The sequence below is a fragment of the Piliocolobus tephrosceles genome, chromosome 3 (genome assembly GCF_002776525.5).
Source record: "Piliocolobus tephrosceles isolate RC106 chromosome 3, ASM277652v3, whole genome shotgun sequence".
NCBI lineage: Eukaryota > Metazoa > Chordata > Mammalia > Primates > Cercopithecidae > Piliocolobus > Piliocolobus tephrosceles.
This window is the reverse complement of record NC_045436.1, coordinates 160191663-160209148: the sequence shown is the minus strand read 5'-3', so window position 1 is coordinate 160209148 and position 17486 is coordinate 160191663. Positions and strand designations below refer to the sequence as shown.

The 17486-nt window shown below is 46.2% G+C and overlaps 1 pseudogene; it reads left to right on the top strand.

The window, feature by feature from the left end:
- Positions 1-15159: 15159 nt before the first annotated feature.
- Positions 15160-17280, top strand: LOC111549869 (annotated as a pseudogene).
- The last annotated feature ends 206 nt before the right edge of the window (positions 17281-17486 follow it).

Genomic DNA, 17486 nt, shown 5'->3' with positions numbered 1-17486 from the left:
AAAGTCCCACAATTGATCTCAGCCTTCAGTATAACTTGAGCAGGAACTTGCAGGGACTAAAAGAAATTTCCTCTTCACCCTTTGAAAGTTTGAAGAAAAAAAATCAACTCACAAAAGACAGATGCACTGGAGAAAAGGGATACAAATCTTTTTTTTTTTTTTTTTTTTTTTTTTTTTTTTTGAGCCAGAGTTTCTGCTTTCTCACCTAGGCTGGAGTGCAGTGATGCGATCTTGGCTCACTGTAACTTCTACCTCCTGGGTTCAAGTGATTCTTCTGCCTTAGCCCCCGAGTAGCTGAGATTACAGGCGCGTGCCACCACAACCGGGTAATTTTTGTATTTTTAGTAGGATGAGGTTTCACCATGTTGGTAAAGCTGCGTTCGAACTCCTAGCCTCAAGTGATCTGCCCGCCTCGGCCTCCCAAAATGTTGGGATTACAGGCGTGAGCCGCAGTGCCTGGCCACAAATCTTAATATGTATTTGGGGAGAACCACAGAGTGATTACCCAACTCACAGTGGTTCAGAAGTTTATATACCATCCTGGTAAAATAGCTTATGGGAGGACAGGAAAAGCGGAAATCTATTGAGGGGATTACTAGGAAGAATGAGTGGATCAGGGAACAGAGAAGGACTTGGACAAGCCAGGCACAGTGGCTCACGCCTATAATCCCAGCATTTTAGGAGGCCAAAGCCGGCGGATCACTTGAGGTCAGGAGTTTGAGACCAGCCTGGCCAACACAGCAAAATTAGCCAGACGTGGTGTCACAACCTATAATCCCAGCTACTGGGGAGGTTGAGGCAGCAAGAATTGCTTGAACCCGGAAGGCAGAGGTTGCAGTGAGCTGAGATCACACCACTGCCCTCCAGCTAGGGTCAGAGTGAGACTCCATCTCAAAAAGAAAAAAGAAAAAAACTTGGAGATTATCTTGGGAGAAGGTCTGGTTAGGTGTGGTTACATTCTTGGTCTAACAGGGAGGGGAAAGAAAACACAGTAGTTTTTTTTTTTTTTTTGGCGGGTCTAGATTTCAGTCAGATAAAGGAACTTCAGTGTCATCCTGTGCTTTGGGAGGGAGGGCTGGGGAGGGGGAAGGTCAGAGAGGCCTTGAGGCTTCTTCAGTTTACCACATCCAAGTGCCATATATTGGTTTCCGTGCTCCAACAAACTCAAATGATGACACCAGGTCCTGGTTTCTGTCCACCTCTCAACAATGCTATCTTCTGTATTGCCTTCATTCTTGGTCAAAACTGTGGTGGCTCCATGGCCTGGGGTAGTGGCTCATGCCTAGAGTCCTGGCACTTTGGGAGGTCGAGGCTGGAGGATCACTTGAGGTCAGGAGTTTGAGGCCAGCCAGGCCAATATGGTGAAACCCCATCTCCACTAAAAATACAAAGAATTATCTGGGCATGGTGGTGCATGCCTGTAATTCCAGTTACTTGAGAGAAGGAGATAGGAGGATCGTTTGAACCGGGAGGTGGAGGTTGCAGTGAGCAGAAATTGTGCTGCTGCACTCCAGCCTGGGTGACAGAGAGAGACTGTCTAAAAAAAAAAAAAAAAAAATTAACTGGGCATGGTGGCTTGCCTGTAGTTCAGCTACTTGGAAGGCAGAGTTGGGAGGATCACCTGAGCCAGGGAGGTTGAGCAGTGGAGCCTGTGGTGAGCTGTGAACACGCCACACAAGTACACTCCAGACTGGGTGACAGAGCGAGACCCTGTCTTCAAGAAAGCAAGAACAAAAAAATCACTTTTAGTGACTCCTGCAACTGTAGGCTCACATCCTCCCCAAGTTCAAGTACATCAGGGAAAAGCACTTGAGGTACACTCTCCCCAAGTTCAAGTACATCAGTAAAAAAGCACTTGATAAATAAAAGTTTCATTGTATTGCACTGGCTCTGACTGCATGATATGCCTGCCTGTGAAGCAGTGATTTGGCCAGGGACATGGTAAGTCTTGCTGGTGGTCAGCGTCCCATATCACCTCTGAAGTTAAGGGCAGTGATGCATGATCCAAAATGTATGGACTACGAGTGGCAGAGGGGTGTTTCCCCAGAAGCAAATCTGGATGCTGTTACCCAAAGGAAAGGAAACCAGATCACCCATGTCCAGTTATTATTTTATTTTACTATTTTATTTTTATTTTTGAGATGGAGTTTCACTTTTGTTGCCTAGGCTGGAGTGCAATGGCACGATTTCAGTTTACTGCAATCTCTGCCTCCTAGGTTCAAATGATCCTCCTGCCTCAGACTCCCAAGTTGCTGGGATTACAGGTGCCTACCACCATGCCTGGCTAGTTTTTTTTGTTTTTGTTTTTGTTTTTTTGTATTTTTAGTAGAGATGGGGTTTTACCATGTTGGTCAGGCTGGTCTCGAACTCCTGACCTCAGGTGATCCACCCGTGTTGGCCTTCTAAACTGCTGAGACTACAGGCATGAGCCAGCATGCCGGCCCAGTTATTATTTTAATTTCCCATTTAGATTTAAGGGAACCAAAGCTCAGAGAGAGGAAACTTTGTCCAAGCTCATTCACTTAGAAAGAGGCAGAACTGGGGTGGCTCACGCCTGTAATCCCAACACTTTGGGAGGCCGAGGTGGGTGAATCACCTGAGTTCAGGAGTTCCAGACCAGCCTGGCCAACACCATGAAACCCTGTCTCTCCTAAAATTACAAAAATTAGCCGGGCGTGGTGGTGCACGCCTGTATTCCCAGCTGCTCAGGAAGGTGAGGCAGGAGAATTGCTTGAACCCAGGAGGTGGAGGTTGCAGTGAGCCGAGATCACACCACTGCACTTCAGCCTGGGCAACACAACGACACTCCCTCTCAAAAACAAACAAACAAAAACCAAACCAAGCAAAACAAAACAAAAACAAAAACAAAACAAAGAAAGAGGCAGAACTGGGATTTATGCATGTTTGTCTGCAAAGCCATTCTTTTCTCCTTCTTCCCACAGTGTCCAGGGAAGTTCTACTGACTGGAACTGAACCATAGCAAATGAATCTCCACTTTCCATGATTCAGTAGCTTTGGGTGACAAAGTAACTAATCTCCAGCCCTAGTTATTGAGAAACTCCTGAATTGTTTGCACTGAGCTACCGGTTTCATCCAGAATTCCTGGCAAAGGTGTTAGAATGGCTCCATGATTGGTCAGTGAGATCACCAGCATCTTCCCGGAACTCCGGCGCATGCTGTTGGGATGCGAAGCCAGTCACCCACTTTATTTTCATTTCCTGAAAGTGATCTGGTACCGTTTGTCATGGGTCTTTGTCTTAAGAAGCCTCAACCGTAAGAGTAGAGACTGGGGACACCACAGTGGACACTGATGCTCTAGGGATGAGGCGTGCCCAGCCAGTGCAGTTTTAAGACGGAAATGTGAATGCCTTGGTCACCATGGGCACCGGTCATTATTGGTGCTCTGCAAAGCATTTCATGTATTTCTCTTATCTGTCTGTCCTGAAGACATTTGAAATGCCATCCCCAGTTAGAGTTCAGAAAGTTAAACTACGTCCCTCAGCGATAGCAGAATAAACTGTGATATAACCATGCAGTTAATATGTTCATGCATGGAATACCATCCAACTGTTTAAAGGAATAAACTGGCTGAGCATGGTGGCTCACAGCTATAATCTCAGCACTTTGGGAGGCCAAGGTGGGAAGATCCTTTGAGCCCAGGAGTTTGAGACTAACCTGGGCAAAACGGCAGAACTCCACCTCCACAAAAAAAAAAAAAAAAAAAAAAAAAAAATTAGCCAGACATGGCTGTAGTTCCAGCTACTCGGGAGGTCGGCTTGAGCCCAGGAAGGTGCTGCAATCAGTCGTTATTGAGTCACTGCTTTCTGGCCTGGACGATAAACTGAGGGCTGGGTTTGGTAGCTCATGCCTATAATCCTAGCACTCTGGGAAGCTGAGGAATGAAGATCTCTTGAGCCTAGGAGTTCAAGACCAGCCTGGGCATCATAGTAAGACCCTGTTTTTTTTTTTCTTTTGTTTTTTGTTTTTGTTTGTTTGTTTGTTTTTTTGAGACAGAGTTTTGCTCTTGTTGTCCCAGCTGGAGTGCAATAGTGTGATCTCAGCTCACTGCAGCCTCCGCTTCCCAGGTTCAAGCAATTCTCCTGCCTCAGCCTCCCTAGTAGCTGGGATTACGGGTGCTCACCAGCACGCTTAGCTACTTTTTTGTATTTTTGGTAGATACAGGGTTTCACTATGTTGGCCAGGCTGGCCTCAAACTCCTGACCTCAGGTGATCCACCCGCCTCAGCCTCCCAAAGTGTTGGGATTACAGGCATGAGCCACCGCGCCTGGCTAGGACCCTGTTTTTATAATAAATTAAAAAATAAGCCAGCTGTGTTGTCGCATGCCTGTGCTCCCAGCTACTCAGGAGGCTGATGCAGGGGAATCGCTTGAGCCCAAGGAGGTTGAGGCTTCAGTGAGCTATGATCATACCACTGTGCTGCATGCCAGCTGTGTGACAGAGCAAGATTCTGTCTCAAAAAAAAAGAATAAACCAGGCTGACCGTATATCAGTATTGGTAAATCTCTAAAACATAATGTTGAGAAAAAAAGCAAGTTTTAGAAAGAGGCACACAAAGTCAGGCATATGTGGGCTACATGAGAGGTGAAAATGTAGACACATACACAGGCACTTCAAGATGATAGGTCCTTGAAATAAGAGGTAGGGCTTTTAAGTGGTAAAGAGGAAACAGAGGCATCAATTTTATTTCCTTCTTCTTTTTTTTTTTGAGGTGGAGTCTGGCTCTGTCACCCAGACTGGAGTGGAGTGGTGAGATCTCAGCTCACTGCAACCTCTACCTCCCAGGTTCAAGTGAGTCTCCTGCCTCAGCCTACCCAGTAGCTGGGATTACAGGCACCCACCACCATGTCCGACTAATTTTTGAATTTTTAGTATGGACAGAGTTTCACCATGTTGTCCAGGATGGTCTTGAACTCCTGACCTTATGTGATTCATCCGCCTCGGCCTCCCAAAGTGCTGGGATTACAGGTGTGAGCCATTGCACCCGGTCATTTGTTGTTGTTGTTGTTTTGTTGTTGTTGTTTGAGACAGAGTCTCACTCTGTATTGCAGGCTGAAGTGCAGTGGCCCAATCTTGGCTCACTGCAACCTCTGCCTCCCAGGTTCAAATGATTCCCATGCCTCAACCTCTCAAGTAGCTGGGATTACATGCGGTGCCACCATGCCAGTCTAATTTTTGTATTTTTAGTAGAGTCAGGGGCTTTGCAATGTTGGCCAGGATGTCTCGAACTCCTGACCTCAAGTGATCTGCCTGCTTCAGCCTCCCAAATTGCTGGAATTTCAGGTGTGAGCCACCTCGCTCAGCCTCGATTTTATTTTTGAAACTTGGTGGTGGATACAAAGGTGTTTGTCATGCTATTCTCTATGCTTTTTGTTTAAATGAAGTCTTTGGCAACGAAATTTCCTTCCCACCCTAGTCATGGTCAAGTTTTCATCTCAATGCTGTATTGGTCAGGAGTCAGTGACAGACATAATCTACTCTAGCTGGCTAGCTAGTTTAGGCTGAAGGAGAATTAATATTGATTACAGAATTGATCAGGAGGCTGAAGGTACCACTCTGAGCTTTAGAAGGGGGAAGATATGCCAGCCATGGTGGTTCATGGCTATAATTCCATCACTTTGGGAGGCAAAGGCGGGCACATCACCTGAGGTCAGGCATTCAAGACCAGCCTGGCCAACATGGTGAAACCCTGTCTTTACTAAAAATACAAAACAATTAGCCAGGCGTGGTGGCACATGCTTATAGTCCCAGGTATTGGGGAGGCTGGGGCACAAGAATTGCTTGAACCCGGGCAGTGGAGGTTTCAGTGAGCTGAGATCGTGCCACTGTACTCCAGCCTGGGGGACAGAGTGAGACTCCGTCTCAAAAAAAAAAAAAAAAAGCAAAAAAAAAAAAAAAAAAAAAACAAGAAGGCCAGGCACAGTGGCTCATGCCTGTAATCCCAGCACTTTGGGAAGCCAAGACGGGTGGATCACGAGGTCAAGGGATCGAGACCATCCTGGCCAACATGGTGAAATCTCGTCTCTACTACAAATACAAAAATTATTCGGGTGTGGTAGTGTGAACCTGTAATCCCAGCTACTCGGGAGGCTGAGACAGGATAATCACTTGAACCTGGGTGGGGGGAGATCATGCCTCTGCACTCCAACCTGGATGGCTGAGTGAGACTCCATCCCCTCTCCCTCCACCAAAAAAAAAAAAAGAAATAAAAAGAAAGAAAAGGAAAAAAAAGAAGTGGGAGGTCAGGCAGCAAGGAAATTACTGACTCTTTTGTTACTGGCTGGTTTGGGAAGACACTGTGGGAAAGCCGGATTCCACAGGAATGACCCTTGCCATGAGAAACAGTGGAAGCAGCAGAAGGGTGGTCTTATCCTTGTTGCTTCCTGCTGGTTGATGGAACCTCATCAGCATCTGGAATCCTGGAGCTTGGGAATTGTGGTTCTTAACTTTCCAGCCTCTGCTCTGGAGGAAGACCCACCCTAGGAGAAGGCAGGAAATGTTGATTCATCTACTGTATGTACTTCTCACAGAAGCCATCTCGTTCATCTCTTTTAGCTTCTACACACCCGGTCCTCCAGCTCTCAACTTCCACCTTTGACCCCACTCTGAACTCTTACCACCAGCCTTCGTAATAGATTGGGGTGGGCAGTTGGAGCGACTCTTAGTGAAAAGCAATGCCATTCAGTAGGCACTATTATAAGATGGCATGTTTATGCATGTAGGATGCTGGCACAGAATTGGTACAAATGCATTAGTTCTAGAAAGATATCTGAGGTCACAGTGGACCACAGCTAGCTAGATGGTCCAGGGGAAGGCAGTAGTGTTTAGTGGTAAAAGAGCTTGGCTCTGAGCTGGGCACAGTGGCTCACACCTGTAATCCCAGCACTTTAGGAGGCTAAGGTGGGTGGATCACAAGGTCAGGAGTTCGAGACCAGCCTGACCAGCATGGTGAAACCCCATCTCTTCTAAAAACACAAAAAATTAGCTGGGCATGGTGGTACATGCCTGAAATCCCAGCTACTTGGGAGCCAAGATAGCACCACTGCACTCCAGCCTGGGCAACAGAGGGAGACTCCATCTCAAAATATATATATATATATATATATATTTTATGTCTAGCTAGATTGTAAACACACCAATCAGCACTCTGTAAAATCGCACCAATCAGCACAGCACACACACACACACAAAGGGTTTGGGACAGACTGTGCACCTGGTGAGGCCAAAGTAACCTTTAGGTGTTACTCCCAGGTGGATCAGGTAGAGAGAGAGGGTGGGGAACTAACAACAACTACCTGTTGAGTCAAATGCCAAACGTGTGCTCCATGTGGCCAGGGGCTAGGGCAGAGCTTGGCTGAGGCCCCTGGAGGCAGGCAACTGTGTTATCTATCACCATGCACTCCTACCTACTGTGTCCGGAATTTATTCCTTCTGGTGGGTTCTTGGTCTTGCTGACTTCAAGAAAGAAGCCGTGGACCTTCGTGGTGAGTGTTACAGCTCTTAAAGATGGTATGTCCGGAGTTTGTTCCTTCAGATGTTCAGATGTGTCTGGAGTTTATTCCTTCTGGTGGGTTCGTGGTTTCGCTGACTTCAGGAGTAAAGCTGCAGACCTTCACAGTGAGTGTTACAGCTCTTAAAGGTGGCATGTCCAGAGTTGTTTGTTCTTCCCAGTGGGTTCGTGGTCTTGCTGACTTCAGGAATGAAGCTGCGGATCCTTGCGGTGAGTGTTACAGCTCATAAAGGTAGTGCAGACCCAAAGAGTGAGCAGCAGCAAGATTTATTGAGAAGAGCAAAAGAACAAAGCCTCCACATCGTGGAAGGGGACCCAAGTGGGTTGCTGCTGCTGGCTCAGGTGGCCAGCTTTTATTCCCTTATTTGGCCCCACCTACATCCTGCTGATTTGTCTATTTTACAGAGCACTGATTGGTGCGTTTACAATCCTTTAGCTAGACACAGAGTGCTGATTGGTGCGATTTTACAGAGTGCTGATTGGTGCGTTTACAATCTAGCTAGACATAAAAGTTCCCCAAGTTCCCATCCGACCTAGAAGCCCAGCTGGCTTCACCTCTCACTACCATGTGAGGGGTGGGGACAAGTGAAAGGAAGAAGAATCTGCAGCAAAAGCAGTTTTGATTTTTATCACTTTTTAGAAAGCTCTCCCATGTGACAAGCAGCAGCAACCCACTCACGCTTCCTCAAATGGAAATGGAATCTGTTGGAAGTCTGTGGGGGCTCTGGAAATCAGTGGCTGCCCAAAGGTGCAGGTTGGGAAGATGGGTTGGAGCTGAGAAGGAGCTGTGGAGAGGAGTCCTGCAGGTGATGGCCAGTAGGGATACTGTGACCGTGATCTCCCTGGGAGAGCTTCTTATCACCTCTTCATCTCCTGGGTAGTAGCATCTAAGTGACAGTGCTTAGGTGTGCCTGGGCTCCTGGCTCCCAGGAGGTGAAAAGTACCACCAGGAGCTGTTGAATTCTAATCAGATATTTCTGCTTGGGAAAGGTTCTCAACCTGTAGCCTCCTCTAAGTTACAAAGGGAACTTAGCAAGTGTTAGAAAACTGTTAGAGACAGGCTGGTACCTAACGAGGACTTTCTTGGGTAGAAGATATAATCATAGATAAAATGTCACATAAAATTAAGAAACTCTTTCAAATAAATATGTATTTTATTAAATTCAGTAGTGATAACATATAGCCGGGCGCGGTGGCTCACGCCTGCAATTCTAGCACTTTGGGAGGCTGAAGCGGGCAGATTACAAGGTCAAGAGATCGAGACCATCCTGACCAACATGATGAAACTCCATTTCTACTAAAAATACAAAAATTAGCCGGGCGTGGTGGCGGAAGCCTGCAGTCCTAGCTACTCTGGAGGCTGAGGCAGGAGAATTGCTTAAACCTGAGAGGCAGATGCTGCAGTGAGCTGAGATCCCACCACTGTACTCTAGCCTGGGCGACAGATCAAGACTCTGTCTCCAAAAAAAAAAAAAAAAAATAGCAGTAGATAGAAACACTAAAAGTATTCACTCAGTCTGCAGATAATGACTGCTTGGTGAATACATGCATGAGAGGATGAGACGGGGAGTAGGAAGCAGGAGGCTCTGAGTCCCCAGCCCTTATGATTTCCATATCCACTAGGCAGGACCAGTTACAGAATTTGCAGAACTCAGTGCTGACAGAAAATGTGAGCTCATTGTTAATAAGTTATTAAGAATTTCGGGCCGGGCGCAGTGGCTCATGCTTGTAATCCCAGCACTTTGGGAGGCTGAGGTGGGTGGATCACCTGAGGTCAGGAGTTTGACACCAGCCTGACCAACATGGAGAAACTCCGTCTCTACTAAAAAAGAAAAAAAAAAAAAAAATTTGCCAGGCATGGTGGCACATGCCTGTAATCCCAGCTACTCAGGAGGCTGAGGCAGGAGAATCGCTTGAACCTGGGAGGCAGAGGTTGCAGTGAGCCAAGATCGCACCATTTCACTCCAGCCTGGGCAACAAGAGCAAAACTCCATCTCAAAAACAAACAAACAAACAAACAAACAAACAAACAAACAAAAACCCACAAAGAATTTCAGCCAGGTGTGATGGCTGAGGCTGGGCGCGGTGGCTCATGCCTGTAATCCCAGCACTTTGGGAGGCTGAGGTGGGCGGATCACCCGAGGTCAGGAGTTTGAGACCAGCCTGGACAATATGGTGAAATCCCATCTCTACTAAAAATGAAAAATTAGCCGGTGTGGTGGCACACACCTGTAGTCCCAGCTACTTAGGAGGCTGAGGCAGGAGAATAGCTTGAACCCAGGAGGCAGAGGTTGTAGTGAGCCGAGATCGCACCACTGCACTCCAGCCTGGGCGACAAAGTGAGACTCCATCTCAAAAAAAAAAAAAAAAAAAAAAAAAGAATTTCAAGGTAGTAACAGAAGAGTGTTAAATTAAATGTAAGGGCTTTTGAAGTGTGGGATCCTGTGTGATGGTATAGGTCACACATACTCAAAGCTGGCCTGCTGCTAGGGGATTCTCTCCAAATAGACTGGATGCGGCAATGGTCACTCTACTGGAATCCCCTTTTTCATGCTGGGAAGTTAGGTGAGCAGGCTGACAAGACGTATTTGTGGACTACCACAATATGTGAAGCTCAATGGGCTTCCTATTGCCCATCTTCTATTCTTTGTTTCTTTTTTAGAGACAGGGTCTCCTTATGTTGGTCAGGCTGGTCTCCAACTCCTAACCTCAGGTGATCTACCTGCCTCAACCTCCCAAAGTGCTGGGATTACAGGAGTGAACTACCATGCCTGGCCTTTTCTTTTTACCTACAAGCAATCTTTTGTTTGTTTTTAAACCATTGTCTCGGAGTGGGGTGCTGGGAAAAACAGAGTTCTCTCCTTTAGGATGCTCATAGTCTAGTGAGGCAGATAGTTTGTGTGTTTGTTTTTTGAGATGAGGTCTACCTCTGTCACCCAGGCTGGAGTGCAGTGGTATGATCTTGGCTCACTGCAACCTCCCAGGTTCAAGCGATCTTCCCACTTCAACCTCCCAAGGAGCTGGGATTACAAACATGTGCCACCGCACCCAGCTAATTTTTGTATTTTTTTTTTTTAGTAGCCACAGGGCTTCACCCTGTTGCCCAGGTTGGTCTCGAACTCCTGGCCTCAAGAGATCTGTTGCCTCGGTCTCCCAAAGTGCTGGGATTACAAGTGTGAACCACTGTGCTCGGCCTTGAGGGAGATAATTTTGCAAGCAAAGAATTAAAATGCTGTGGAATCCTCAGTGCACGAGACATACGTGAAGGTCTGGGGGTCCCAAGTTGGCCTGGGGGAGGCAAGAAATGTCCTCAATGGGCCATTCCAAAGACCATGGACTCTGTATATGGTGGACGCGAAGCTAGGCTTCTGATTTGTGTTTAGAACATCACGTGGCTGGGTGCAGTGGTGGCTCACGCCTGTAATGCTAGAATTTTGAGAGGCCAGGGTGGGTGGACCACTTGAGCCAGGAGTTCAAGACCAGCCTGGGTAACATAGCGAAACCCTGCCTCTACAAAATATACAAAAATTAGCTGGATGTGGTGGTGTGTGCTTGTAGGCTTGGCTACTTAGGAGGCTGAGGGGCGGGATGATCGCTTGAGCCCAAGAGGTCAAGGCTGCAGTGAGCTGGGATCGTGCCACTGCACTCCAACCTAAGTGACAGAGTAAGACCCTGTCTCAAAGCCTCCCAAAACAGGCCGGTCATGGTGGTTTATGCCTGTAACCCTGGCACTTTGGGAGGCCGAGGCAGGCAGATCATGAGATCAGGAGTTCGAGACCAGCCTGACCAACATGGTGAAACCCCATCTCTACTGAAAATACAAAAATTAGCTGGGCGTGGTGGCTCATGCCAGTAATCCCAGCTACTTGGGAGGAGAATTGCTTGAACCTGGGAGGCAGAGGGTGCAGTGAGCCGAGAGCGAGCCAAACCTCCAAGCTATCCTTGTTCATTCCTAGACATAATTTTGGGAGGCACTTAGCTTATAGTTTATAGTTTAGAACAAAGATGATAACAGCCCTTCCCCAAAACAAACCCCTTTCTTGCCTGGGGACGAGAGTGTCTTTGTAGACTAACAAATTAGTCAAAAGATGAGAAATTATGGTTTAGGAGTCATGCAGTTGGAGGCTACAAGATTCTGACCCTTCTCAGATTGTTCCTGGAGATAGCATCACTTTGTAAAGCCTGAGGTCAGTGCTTGAGATATTTTGCAGACCCTGCACTTGACGGATCAGCTGGCACCACCCAGATCAATAAACTGGCTCATCTGATCCTGTGGCCCACATCCATCTGTGTTCTTGTGGCACTCACCCAGGTGAATTCATGTCTGACCCAACCAATCAACACTCCTGATTCACTGGCTGTCCCCCCACCCACCAAATTATCCTTAAAAACTCTGATTCCCGTATGCTCAGGGAGACTGATTGAGTAATAATAAGATTCCAGTCTCCTGCATAGCTAACTCTGCGTGAATTTCTCTTTACTGTTTTCTCTATTGCAATTCTTCCTGTCTTGATAAATTGGCTCTGGCTAGGCAGTGGTCAAGGTGAACCCATTGGGTTATTACACACACTATTCTGGTGAGGCACAGCCAGGTCCTGAGCTACAACAGTGGTACTAGGCCTGGGGAGGGGGTGTGGATTCAATAGTTAATTCAGGGCTGGGTGTGGGGACTCACGCCTATAGTCCTAGCACTTTGGGAGGCCAAGGAGGGAAGACCACTTGAGGTCAGGAGTTTGAGACCAGCCTGTCTAACACAGTGAAACCCTGTCTCTATCAAAGATACAAAACATAGCCAGACGTTGGTGGCACGGGCTTGTGGTCCCAGCTACTCAGGAGGCTGAGGAAGGAGAATCGCTTGAACCCTGGAGTCTGAGGTTGCAATGAATGGAGATTGTGCCACTGCATTTCAGCTTGGGCAGCAGAGTGAGACTCTGTCTCAGGAAAAAGAAAAGGGGGGTTAAAGAGTTAATTCAGGCTGGGTGCAGTGGCTGCCTAGGTGCTGTAATCTCGTCACTTAGGGACGCTGAGGCGGGAGGATTCCTTGGGCTTAGGAGTTTGAGACCAGCCTGGGCCACATAGTGAGACCTCATCTCTATTAAACAAACAAACAAACAAAGAGTTAATTCAGAGATGGGATCAACTTGGGCTGTTGATTGATTGGATTGGGTGCAGGTTGAGTGGGTATTAGAGTTGAAACAATGTTCTTTTTTTTTTTTGCAAAGTCGAAACAATATTCTAAGATGACTAATTAGATTCTGACTTTGGGCAGATATATGGACACAAGAAGAAAGTTAGCTTGGAGGGAAAGACTATGCATGTTATTAGTAATTTTGTAACTCAGTAAAGATATTGGGAGAACTACATGTCACTAAATGTTTTTTTGTCTTGCAGAATCACCAATGATTTTTAGTATAAATATGGCAGGTTGGAAACCTGGAAAATAGAACAAAATGAGTGGATTGGTTATCCTACGGCTGAAGCAATTAAAACAGCACAACTTGGGAAGAGAAAGTCTACGGTTCACAATTGTTTTTATTTCTGTAATTAAGCCAATCATTCTAACACAAATATGTTATTTAAAAATAAAAACCATTTCCCTAGCTTTTATCAGTAGACTTAGAACTTATTTATTTATACCTTTAATAGACTGATAGAATCCAGGTACTTAAATTAAAAGACGTAGAGGGATGGTGGGGAAGGAGGATTCTTCTAAAGTTCAACTAAATCATTCAAATTAAACAATGTCCTTAATGTTCTAATTGGTTAGTAGTCACTTGTGTATACAACATAAATCCTTGAAATGATTAACAGGAGGGAAAGATGAGTGGCAGCCCATAACAGTCTCCTTATTTATAAAGCATTTGGAGGCAGGTTTTATAATGCAGTCTTAAAATAGCCACTAACCAGATTCTGATTTCAGGAGCTGTAAGAATGTGGAAGCCTTAGCCACATCACCTGAGTGGTAATTAGCATTAAACCGCACAGCAACCATTTCTCATTTCACACTTTATAGACCCCTTAGTTCCACCTCGGCAGTAATGGAGAGAAACTATTTAGGTATTCATATATGCGAGATCACACCGGGTACCCCTGTGGGGGAAATATTCCTTTGATAGAATTTAGCAAGGGGGGACTGAGTGCAGTGGCTCACGCCTGCAATCCCAGCTACTCAGGAGGCTGAGGCAGGAGAATCGCTGGAACCCAGGAGGCGGAGGTTGCAGTGGGCTGAGATCGCACCACTGCACTCCAACCTGGGGGACAGAGCGAGACTCTGTCTCAAAAACAGCAACAAAAACAACAACAAAAAAGAATTTAGCAAGGGAATTCTTGTCTGTTGAAACACACCAGTTTTCAAGGTACCCAGTGCAGGTCTTAAAGCAAGGGCTTTTCTTCTCTTCCCAGCTGTGATGAGGACTCTGCCACCTTGAAGCCATGTGCTTGTCTTAGCTCAGGTTTGGGAGACAGGCACAGGGAACTACAAGGACAGAGGTACCTGTACTCAGAGCTGCCAGGCTTCTCCTTTCTTTTATTTTTTAATTTTAATTTTAATTTAATTTAATTTAATTTAATTTAATTTAATTTTTGAGATGGTGTTGTTCTCTGTCACCCAGGCTGGAGTGCAGTGGCACGATCTCAGCTCACTGCAACCTCTCCCTCCCGGGTTCAGGCGATTCTCCTGCCTCAGCCTCCCGAGTAGCTTGGATTATAGGCGTGCGTCACCACTCATGGCTAATTTTTGTATTTTCAGTAGAGACAAGGTTTTACCATGTTGGCCAGACTGGTCTCAAACTCCTGACCTCAGGCGATCCACCCACCTTGGTCTCCCAAAGTGCTAGGATTACAGGCTTGAGCCACCATGCCTGGCCCAGCCTTCTTCTTTCATAGCTTTCTGCAGGAGGGAGTTACCACAGCAGTTGGCAGGGGGAGATCAGAGAGAGACTTTGCTACCAACCTGTTAAATAATGTGATAACATATTTTTATTTTTCTTTAGAATTTTAAAAAATTGAAACAGGGTCTCCTTATGTTGCCCAGACTGGTCTTGAAGTCCTGGCCTCACATGATCCTCCTGTCTCAGCCTCCCAAAGTGTTGGAATTACAGGCATGAGCTACTGCACTCAGCCAATAACACAATTTTCCTATAGATAATGGCTCAATGAATTTGGTTTATGAGTCTTTCCACCTAAAAGGCTGGACAGCTGGAAGGATGAATGACATAACAGCCCTGATGCTACAGGCCCTCTCTTCTCTCTGCATTGGGGACATTGGTTTTTGTCAGAGGCCAGCTGTCTCCTGGAGCACACGTTCACTGGGGCCAAAGAGTCTGCACTGGTCTAAGGGACTTTGTATGTGGAAATTGCATTACTGCCTCTTACAGGAACTCCTTGTGTTTGGAACCAGCCTAACGAGACTCCTCTCTGGGCAATAGTTGATGAAGAAATGTTTTTTCTCTTGACAGTCCTGCTCTAGGGGTTGAAGAATGACCAAGTTGATTCGGGTTCTCAAAACTTAATCAAGCATCTTCCTAAATGGGATTATTCACATTCCTGCGGCATGTGAAGCAAAATTGGAATCTGCTTGAATATTTTTGCTGGAAGCAGGTGGAAGTTTTATAACCAGCCTTTAGGGGAAAATGCCAGATATTCTGACAGACAAAGAAGTAAGTTTGCTGAGAGAGTCGGCAGTTGGAGGGCATGCATGGGGGTCATAGATTATACTTGGCAGCCAGGCTGGGACAGTTGCTGGCCTTGGAGGAATCATTGAGAGATTGCTCACCACATGGCTTTGTGTCAAAGTGTCAGACCATGAAACGCCTCCACCCTAGGTAACTTCTGGACGACTGAGCACAGAGCACATTGGGGCTATAACAGCTTCAAACCTTCCGTGAATTAGTGGCAGTCATTGTTTGGTTATCAACTCTTGCGTGTGGGGGCCGAGCCTCTGACGGCTAAACCAGGGGAATAAAACCGCCTTCTCCACTGAGAGCCCTTAACCCGTTGCTGACTTATGTTCTGGGTCCTGCTTGGACAGCCTTTCAGATTGGCTACAGGATGTGTTGATCTAGGTACTGCAAAAAAACTTCCTTCTAGAAGCCAGGACTGTTAACTTTACTCAAATATGTCTTTGACAAAAGGATGTGGTTATTTTGTTTCCTTCTCTCCAGCTCAGGGAAGCTGTCAATAGCTCTCTGAGGCAAAATGTCTTCTAGCTGAAAACAGGTACCTCTGGGATTTAGGAGGGTATAAATGCAGGAAGTTCCCACAACTATGTACAACTTAATGTATGCATAATAATTAAAAATAGGTTTTTTATTTGTTTGTTTGTTTGAGACAGAGTCTCGCTGTGTCACCCAGGCTGGAGTGCAATGGCACAGTCTCGGCTCACTGCAACCTCTGCCTCCCTGGTTCTAGTGATTCTCCCACCTCAACCTCCCGAGTAGCTGGAATTACAGGCATGCGCCACCACGCCCGGCTAATTTCTTATGTTTTTGGTAGAGATGATGTCTCACTATTTTGCCCACGCTGGTCTCAAACTCCTGAGCTCAAGCGATCTACCCATCTTGGCCTTCCAAAGTGCTGGGAAGGTCATTCCTCCCAGGTCATCCCTCCCACAGCGCCCAGTCCTAAATTTTTTTCAAAAAATAATAAAGTGGAGAAAGGAATGACTTTAAATGTTCTTCCTCAGATCACCCAATATAATTTATCTCCCCCCCCACCCAAGCGCTATCTACTATAATATCACTCTGATATATTTCCATATTTAGTATAACACATTGCTATTTAAAATGATCCTGCTTGAGCAGATGCTGCATCGCTGCAGAGGCCCCGTCCTCTGCCTTTCCTGTTTCTCTGCTGAGGCCGTCAAGCTCTCCTTAGCCTCTAGCTGGCTGTCTCCTTAAGAACCAACACCCATAATACCTTCAATTAAGTTGCTGAGTTCTGATGGAGAGATATTTAAAGTTGATGTGGAAATTGCCAAACAATCTGTGACTCTCAAGATCATGTTGGAAGATTTGGGAATGAATGATGAAGGAGATAATGACCCAGTTCCTCTGCCAAATGTTAATGCAGCAATATTAAAAAGGTCATTCAGGCTAGGCACGGTGGCTCATGCCTGTAATCCCAGAACTTTGGGAGGCTGAGGCCGGCGGATCACATGAGATCAGGAGTTCGAGACCAGCGTGGCCAAGATGGTGAAACTCCATCTCTACTAAAAATACAAAAGTTAGCCAGGCATGGTGGCAGCATGCCTGTAGTCCCAGCTACTCAGGAGGCTGAGGCAGGAGGATCACTTGAACCCAGGAGCTGGAAGTTGCAGTGAGCTGAGATCATGCCATTGCGTTCCAGCCTGGGCCACAGAGCAAGACTCCATCTCAAAAATAAATAAATAATAATAACAATTTTTTTTTTTTTTAAAAAAAGGCAATTCAGTGGTTCACCAACCAAAAGGATGACCCTCCTGCTCCTCCAGAGGCTGATGAGAACTAAGAAAAGTGAACAGATGCTATCCCTGTTTGGGACCAAGAATTCCTGAAAGTTGACCCAGGGACACTTTTTGAAGTCATTTTGGCTGTAAACTACTTAGACATCAAAGGTCTGTTTGATGTTCCATGCAAGACTGTTGCCTATTTGATCAAGGGGAAAGCTTCTGAGGAGATTCGGACGAACAGTCTTCCATCGATATCAAAACTGACTCTGCTGAACAGGAGGAAGCCCAGGTACCCAAAGAGAACCAGCGGTGTGAAGAGACATGAAATGTTGTGCCTGACACTGTCACACTGTAAGGATTGTTTCAAACACTGGTTGCACTGCCCTGTTTATAATTGTCAATATCAGACAAACAGTAGACAAGCACAGCAGCCTATCAACTGCATCAGCAGAATATCGTCCTCACTGTATGTGTAGTTTGAGTGCAGATTCCAAACTTATGGCTGAATTTCCTCTAGTATGATCGAAAATT